Source organism: Phyllostomus hastatus, unplaced genomic scaffold (assembly GCF_019186645.2).
Source record: "Phyllostomus hastatus isolate PE091 unplaced genomic scaffold, TTU_PhHast_1.1 phas_contig_113, whole genome shotgun sequence".
Taxonomy (NCBI): domain Eukaryota; kingdom Metazoa; phylum Chordata; class Mammalia; order Chiroptera; family Phyllostomidae; genus Phyllostomus; species Phyllostomus hastatus.
Genome location: NW_025333530.1, coordinates 5,689,256 through 5,698,655, shown reverse-complemented (window position 1 = coordinate 5,698,655; position 9,400 = coordinate 5,689,256).

Sequence of the window (9,400 nt, the reverse complement as noted above, 5' to 3'; positions counted from 1 at the left end):
TTGTTCTCTGGATGTCTTGAAGATTTTCTCTGTCATTGGTTTTCAGTAATTTGATTATGTTGAGCTTCAGTATTTTCTTTTTGTTTGTGTTTGTATGTATTGATCTTACATCCTATCAGTTGAAATTCTTGGGCATATGCATGCATTTATAGTTTTCAACATAATTGGAGTATTTTTGAGCATTATTTTTTGAAACACATGTTAGACCATTTGATATTGTCCTTTAGGATACTCCAGTCTTTCCCTGCCTCCTTACACCCTCCCCGTAATCAGTCTTTTTTCTTTGTTTTGTTTGAATAAATTGTTGTTACATCATCAAATTTACGAATTTTTTCTTCTGTAATGTCTAATCTGATGTTTATCATATCCAATAGAATTTTTATTTTAAGTATTTTATTTTTCATCTCTAGAAGTTCAAGAAGATTCTTTTTCATATCATTTAATTCTCTCCTCATATATTCATCTTTTCCTATAGATCAGTGATTTTCAACTTTTTTCATCTCATGGTACACATAAACTAATTACTAAAACTGTGGCACACCAAAAAAAATGTAGTATTACTCTTTTTTCTGATCTGACAAATAAAATAGGTATAGTTTTGGTTCATTCACACAGAACAGCTATTGTTATATTGGTTGTCATTTTTTAAAATCTGGCAATCTAATGGTAAAGAAGTCAGAGCCTCTGATTACATAGTCAGGTATTGCATGTTTTAAAAATTCTTTGGCATAGCAGTTGAAGATTGCTGCTATAGATCCTTATGCATATTGAAAATATTTGTACTGGTAATACCTGTTTCAGTATTCTTGTGTGCTAATTCAATCATCTCTGTTATTTCTGAGTGTATTTCTTTTAACCTGTCTCCTCATTGTGAATCACATTTTCCTGTACCTTACATGTATTCTAGTAATTTTTTCAATGATGAACATAGTGAATTTTATAGTATTTTGACTGCTGGATTTCATTGTATTTATTTTATTTATTTATTTTTTATGGTTGTTCAAGTACAGTTGTCTCCATTTTCCCCCATCAATCCCCCCCACCCCAGCCATCCCCACTCCCCACCCTTGATCCTATCCCTCTTTAGTTTTGTCCATGTGTCCTTTGTACATGTTCCTGAAAACCCTTCCCCTGTTTTGCCCCATTATCCCCTCCCACCTCCCCTCTGGTTACTGTCAGTTTGTTCTTAATTTCAATGTTTCTGGTTATATTTTGCTTGCTTGTTTGTTTTGTTGGTTAGGTTCTCCTTATAGGTGAGATTATATGGTATTTCTCTTTCATCTTCTGGCTTATTTCACTTAGCATAATGCTCTCCAGTTCCATACATGCTGTTGGAAAGGCTAGGAGTGCTTTCTTTCTTTCTGCTGCATAATATTCCATTGTGTAAATGAACCACAGTTTCTTTTATCCACTCATTTACTGATGGGCACTTAGGATGCTTCCAGCACTTTGCTATTGTAAATTGTGCTGCTATGAACATTGAGGTACATAGCATCTTTTGGATTGGTGTTTCAGGGTTCTTAGGGTATAATCCCAACAATGGAATTTCCAGGTCAAAAGGCAGTTCCATTTTTAGTTTTCTGAGAAAATTCCATGCTGTTTTCCACAGAGCCTGCACCAGTCTGCATTCCCACCAACAGTGCACTAGAGTTTCCTTTTCTCCAACACTTGTTGTTTGTTGATTTGTTTATGAGGGCCATTCTCACGGGTGTGAAGTGGTATCTCATTATGGTAATTTGCATCTCTCTGATGGCTAGTGATGCTGAGCATCTTTTCATGTCTCTGGACCCTTTGTATGTCCTCCTTAGAGAAGTGTCTGTTCATTTTTTGCCCATTTTTTAATTGGGCTGTCTTCCTAGAATGGAGTTGTATGAGTTCTTTATATATTTTGGAGATCAACTGCTTGTCTGAGGTATCATTGGCAAATGCTTTCCCATTTGGTTGGTTCTCTTTTGATGCTGTTTTTTTTAGCTGTGCAGGAGCTTTTTATTTTGATGAGATCCCATTTGTTTGTTCTTTCCTTTATGTCCCTTGCTCTAGGGGACATATCAGTGAAAATATTGCTGCATGGCATACCCAAGGTTTTCCTGCCTATGTTCTCCTGCAGGACTTTTATGGTGTTACAAGTTATATTTAAGACTTTTATCAATCTTTAATTTATTTTTGTGTATAGTATTATTTGGTGATTGAGTTTCATTTTTTTTTTTTTTGCATGTAGCTGTCCAGCTCTCCCAACACTATTTGTTGAAGAGGCTATTTTTACTCCATTTTACACTTCTTCCCCCTTTGTCAAATATTAATTAACCATAGAGGCTTGAGTTTATTTCTGGGCTCTCTGTTCTGTTCTATCGGTCTATGTGTCTGTTCTTATGCCAGTACCAGACTCTTTTGATTATAGTGGCCTTGTAATACAGTTTTGTATCAGGTGTTGTGATCTCTCCTACTTTGCTGTTCTTTATCAAAATTGCATCTGCTATCTGGGGTGGTTTATGGTTACATATACATTTTTGAAGTGTTTGTTCTATATCTGTGAAATATGTCATTGGTACTTTAATAGAGATTGCATTGAATCTTAAAATTGCTTTTGGTAGTATGGACATTTTGATGATTTTATTTCTTCCAGGTCATGAGCATATTATATGCTTCCATTTCTTTGTGCCTTCCTTAATTTCTTTCTTCAGTGTTGTATAGTTTTCTGAGTACAGATCTTTTACCTTCTTGGTTAGGTTTATTTCTAGGTATTTTATTTGTCTTGTTGCTTTATCAAGTGGGATTTTTTCCTGATTTCTGTTTCTGATATTTCATTGTTGTTATACAAAGATACCTTTGATTTCTGAATATTGACTTTATATCCACTGTTTTGCCAAATTCATTTATTAGGTCGAGTAGTTTTTTGATGGAATCTATAGGATTTTCTGTGTATACTGTCATGTCATCTGCAAACAATGACAGTTTTGCTTCCTTCTTTCCAATTTGGATGCCTTTTATTTCTTCTTCTTGTTTGACTGCTGTGGCTAGGACTTCCAATATGAGTTTATTTTTGAGTTTATTTCTGGGCTCTCTGTAACCCATTCATATATTTCACCATTTTGAATATAAGTGGTGAAAGCAGATCTTTGTCTTGTTCCTGATCTTAATGGGAAAGCTTTTAGTTTTTGCCCATTGAATATGATGTTGGCTGTAGGTGCCTCATATATAGCCTTTATTATGTTGAGGAATGCTCCCTCTTTTCCTGCTTTGCTGAGTGTTTTTATCACAAATGGGTCCAGTATCTTATCAAATGCTTTTTTGCATCTATCAATATGATCATATGATTTTTGTCCTTCCTTTTGTTTATGTGATGTTTTACATTTATTGATTTGCAAGTATCATACCATCCTTGCATCTATGGGGTGAATCCCACTTGGTCATGGTGTATGATGCTTTTTTTTTTTAAAAGATTTTATTTATTTATGTTTAGAGAGGGAAGGGAGGGAGAGACAGAGAGAGAGAGAAACATCAATGTGCGACTCCTGGGGGTCATGACCTACAACCCAGGCATGTACCCTGACTGGGAATCAAACCTGTGACACTTTGGTTTGCAGCCCGCGCTCAATCCACTGAGCTATACCAGCCAGAGCCTTGATCCTTTTAATGTATTGCTGGATGCGGTTTGCTAACATTTTGTGGAGGATTTTAGCATCTCTGTTCATTAGTGATATTGACCTGTAATTTTCTTTCATTGTTGTGTCTTTATCTGGTTTTGGGATTAGGATAATCTTGGCCTCATAAAAAAAGTTTGGGAATCTTCTGTCTTCTTGGACTTTTTGGAAAAGTCTGTGAAGGACAGGGTTTAGCTCTTCCTTAAATGTCTTATAAAATTCTCCTGTGAAATCGTCCAGTCCAGGGCTTTTGTGTGCTGGGTGTTTTTTGATTAATGTTTGTATTTTGTGAGCTGTTATTGGTCTGTTCTGGCTGTCTGCTTCTTCTTTATTCAGTTTGGGAAGATTATATTTTTCTAGAAATTTGTCCATTTCACCTAGATTTTCAAATTTCTTGGCATACAGTTCTTCATAGTAATTTCTTATAATCTTTTGTATTTCTGTGGTGTCGGTTGTAATCTCTCCTCTTTCATTTCTGGTTGTGTTTATTTGGGTCTTCTCTCTCTTTTTCTTGATGAGCCTGCTTAAAGGCTTGTCAGTTTTGTTTATCTTTTCAAAGAACCAGCTCTTGGATTCATTGATCCTTAGAATTGTGCTTTTAGTCTCTATGTCATTTAATTCTGCTCTGATCTTGGTTATTTCCTTCCTTCCACTTGCTCTAGGCTGTCTTTGTTGTTGTTCCTCCAGTTCTTGTAGATGTACGGTTAGGGTTAGGTTGTTTGTTTGAAATGTTTCTATCTTCTTTGGATAGGTCTGTATTGCTATGAACTTCCTTCTCAGGACTGCCTTGGCTGTGTCCCATAAGTTTTGGGTTGTTGTGGATTCATTTTTGTTTGTTTACAGAAACTTTTTGATTTCTTTCTTGATCCCATTCTTAACCCATTCATTATTTAACAACATGGTATGCAATCACCATGAATTTGAATGTTTTTGAGTTTTTTTCCTTGAGGTTGGTCTCTAGTTTCTGTCCCTTGTGTTCAGAGAAAATGCTTGATATGATTTCAGTTTTCTTGAATTTATTGAGGCTTGTTTTGTGTTCTATCATGTGGTCTATCTTTGAAAATGCTCCTTGTACATTTATAAAAAATGTGTATTTTGCTTCTTTGGGATGAAAGTTTCTATATGTCTCAGTTAAGTCCATTTGATCTACGATGTTATTCAATGCCACAAATTCTTTGTTCATGTTTTGTTTGGAAGATCAATCCATTTTTGACAGTGGGGTGTTAAAATTTCCTACTATAATAGTGTTGCTGTCTATATGTTTCTTGACATCCTCCAAGATTTTCCTTATGTATTTGGGTGCTCCTATATTTGGTGTATATATGTTTGTAATGTTTATGTCTTGTTGATGGATTCTTCCCTTGAGTGTTATGAAGTGACATTCTGAGTTTCTTTTCATAGGCCTTGTTTTGAAGTCTATTTTGTCTAATATGAGTACAACTACCTCTTCTTTTCTTTCCTGTCCATTTTCTTGGAATATTCTTTTCCAACCCTTCACTTTCATCTGTGTAGGCCTTTTGTTCTGAGGTGGGTCTCTTGTAGGAAGCATATGTGTGGCTCATGTTTTCTTATCCATTCAGCTCCTCTATGTCTTTTGATTGGAGCATTTAATCCATTAGCATTTAAGGTTATTATTGATAGGTATTTGTTCATTCCCCCCCCCCTTTGAACCTGTGTTCCTCCCTTTCACTCCTTTCCTTTATCTTCTTAGAGTAGTCCTTTTAGTAAATCTTATAGGGCTGGTTTGGTGGAGATGTATTTTTTCAGCCTTCTTTTGTCTGGGAAAATCCTCATTTTGCCTTCCATTTTAATTGAGAACCTCGCTGGGTAGAATAGTCTTGGTTGCAGGCCTTTGTTTTTCATTTACCTCTTGCCATTCTCTCCTAGATTAGAGTGTTTCTGTTGAGAAATCAGATGCAGTCCTTGTTGGAGCCCCTTTGTATGTTACTTCTTGTTTCTCCCTTGCTGCCTTTAAGATTTTCTCTTTGTCTTTAATACTTGGCATTTTAATTATGATATGTCTTGGAGTTGGCCTCTTTGGGCTCATCTTGATTGGGACTCTCTGTGCTTCCTGAACTTGCATGGTGTTTTTCCTGTCCAGGTTTGGAAAGTTTTTCTGTCATTATTTTTTCAAACAAGGTTTCTATCCTTTTTTCCTTTTCTTCTTCTGGTATTCCTATGATTCAAATGTTGTTGCATTTTATGTTATCTTGGCATTCCCTTAAGCTATCTTCATATTTTTTTAGTCTTTTTTCATGTAGCTGCTCTACCCAGGTGTTTTTTTCCATCTTGTCTTCCAGCTCACTAATTTGGTCCTCTGCTTCATCCAGCCTGCTTGTAATTCTTTCTAGTGTTTTTTTTTTTAATTTCTGAAATTTTATCTTTCATTTCTTCCTGTTTTTTTTTGTTTATAGTTTCTATTTCCTTTTTCATACTGTTGCAGTTCTCACTCAGTTGCTTGTAGTTGTCTGTGAGTTCCTTGAGCAACCTTATAATCATTATTTTGAATTCTATATCTGATAGTTTGCTTACCTCCATTTCATTTATCTCTTTCAGTGGTGAGTCTTCCATTCCTTTTGATTGCAAGTTCTTTTTTTGTCTCCCCAATTTAGGTGAGTCTTTTTGTTTATTTCTGCACTTCCTGATATTTTGCTTTGCTGTCTTTGCAGGGTGAACAAAGCAAATAGAATGTAGGGAATTCTATGGAGTTCAGCGATTGATCTTGTCTGGATGCTCTAGGTTTGCTGTTTCTTCTGTTTGTGTGGGCTCCCTTGTTGTACTTGGGTTTTTATCTTCTGGTGGTTCCTTTGTTGGTGGATTCTCTCCTTCAGAGGGTATACTGATGGTCCCACCTCTCACTATTCTTGTATGTGATCAGTGGCAGGGGGTAGGCAAAATGTATTAAGACAGTGGAAGAGTCTTCTGTGGGATTTAAGGTACCAACAAGAAGAGAAGAGATAGGAGATCCTTTGGATAAGTATAGCATTAACTGTGATATTTCGTCCAACTAACCACTTTTTATAAAAGGTGAAAGACAGATAAGACTCTTGTTAGAGGGGAGGAGGATTGTGAGCTGAATCCTGAAAACAGAGCACTTGTGCAAGGTTAGATGATGAGATATAGTGAGAATAAAGGATAGAAAGTAATGTGTGAGAGAATAGAGTTAATCACAATAACAATAAATCTCAGTAATAAAGTGAAATGGGCTAAGATCAGGGAAGGTTGCTGTGCAATATTTACAATTGTATGGAACAATTATTTACAATAGTACTGGAACAACAATAATGTGATGAGAAATATATGATTTGGATAGCAAGAATAGAAAGTAAATAATCAAAGAGTAGTGTGTTATTGGGACAGCAAAGTGAAAGAAGGGAAATTAAAATACAATATGAAAGAGAGAATAAGGAAAATCAGTCAAATAATGCAATTAAACAGAGAAATAAAATGAAAAAAACTAAACAGAAACAAGAGAAATAACAAATACTAATAAAATAAAAGAAGTAAAAATAATGACAAAATACAAATAGACAATAAAATGCCAGCTCTATGGGATAGCAAAGTGAAATTTGTCTCAGTTTCTCAGTTTTTAGGGTTAGCCTTCCTCTTTCCCTTTGGATCTGTCTCTGGAGCTTTCACAATTCTAGGTCTTATTGTCTCACTTTGGGGAAGAAAATAAATAAATAAATAAAAAGAGAGGAAAGGAAAAAATAAGGCTCTTGCTGACTTTAAATCATTCAGCAAGTTCTGCTGGTCTCCCTGGATGCCACAGGTCTTCCTGGATGCCACAGGTCTTCCTGGATGCCACAGGAAAAGGGGGGCTGGGTTTTGCTTTTCTCTCTTCCTATGGTTTTGAGAAGATGGGGACCAGGTCTGGGCCGCAATATTCACAGTTGCCGAGGTTCCAGCCCAGGTCCTCCATGAGCTGCTGGGCCCCCACTGTCCGTGCGTACCAGCCCTGCACCTTTAATCCCCCAGTTGTGCAAAGGTCTGTGTGCTGTGCCTCTTCCTTGCTCTTTGCAAGCCCACCGTAGCTGGACCCCACTGTGCTGGCACCACTCAGCCTCTGGGCCAGCAGCGTGAGTCAGTTGCTGGGCAAGCAGCTGGAGTGCAGACCTATGGCTCAAATCCCCCTCATTTTTTTTCTTTTGTGAAAAGGAAAGGGATTATTTATTTAAACAGTTATACAAACTTAGAGTAATGACTTAATGTCTTCATGGAGATCCCCAAGTCCTTTAGAATACCCACAAAAATGCACAGTCCTACCTTCCCCCTCAGCCCAAATAGTTCGGGGTACCATATCTCAGAAAAAGAAACAGAAGTCCATGGTTCTTCTCTGCCCAAGCTGCATGGCCCCCAAAAGACTCCACATGGCTGCCACACCTGGGTTAAAATCCCAGCGCCAGTCTTCCTTGCTGCACCATTTCTGATTCCTCCCACAATTGGCCACAGCTGCCAGTATTCCCGTATTAAATCCACCTCATTTTTAACTGGTAAAAATTTAAAACATAGTAGCTCTTCCCAGACATAACAAGGGATAATGTAGTTGAATAAATCTATCAGTTTTTATTTCTTATTTGTTCATTAGCCTAGAATTTTTTCCCTTTCTTTTTATAGTTTTGCACTATATAGTTTCAGAGGAATTTCCTAGTTGGGGAAAAAGTATCCCAGGAGATCAACTCATTCATAAAGCTGAAAGACATTTTCCTTTAAGCGTTTATTACTCTAAAGAAACTAATTATCTTTAGAGAGCTAGGAGAATTTACAATGATCTCTGAGGATGAATTTGTAGAAGCTTCCTGGGAAGATTTTTTATTGCTAAGCCACACTCATATAATTTTTTATTTTAATAATTTCAGTAAAATTTTTAAACAAGAGTCATTTCAGGATATCATTGCAGCCACTCCTTGGTTAGCTGCCACTGTGTATTAGAGCTGGATGCTACCTGTAATATTCATCGGCTCTATTTGGTTTTTCCCCATAAGTGTAAAGTTAAAAAGAGAAAATTCTCCTATTTGGACATATGTTAAGACTCTTGTTGATTCTCTGTTATTGCAAATGTGAAAAGTATCAATGAACATCAATCACCTGGGAGAAATACAATGAGTTCTTTAAGTAAATGAAAGACAATTTTAATAAGCTTAGTTCTTTCTAAATTGTTTTAGGTGACAGGAGCTAGTAGTAGATCAGGGATGGTCCCCTTGGGGACATATCATAGATATTGGTAAAAGAGGGCACAAAAGTTCTAGAACAATGAGGGGCCAACTGATTATTTGACATGCTTCTTGGGATGATTATTTGTCACCAGATTTGAAAAGGACCACTCATTTTTAAAACTGGAAGTGGGGATGGCAGAGAATAAATCTTTGTCATAAATTAATTCAACACTTGATGCTAGCTCCGGGACAGTGTATTTTATTATTTGTTTGTTGTGAGGATTAAATGAATTAATACATGAAAAATGCTTAGAATAATGCCCAGCGTGTAGAAAAAGCTCTGTAAGTGTTATTATAATCATTGAAACAATCCTCAGCTACCCCCAAAGACAGTCGTTCATTAGGAAATTCAGAGCTTGTGTATATACTTAGTCTTGTTTTAGATAATCTATTTTCAGAGTGCTAGCTATTTGGACCATAAAGCCTCATTTTATTTCATCACTAGCCTGGAGACCCATGAAGAGACCTCCTTCAATGATTGACATGATCTGTTCTTTCCATGCTAAAATAAAAGTCCTCCTGTAAGTTGAATGTCTGTTTAGC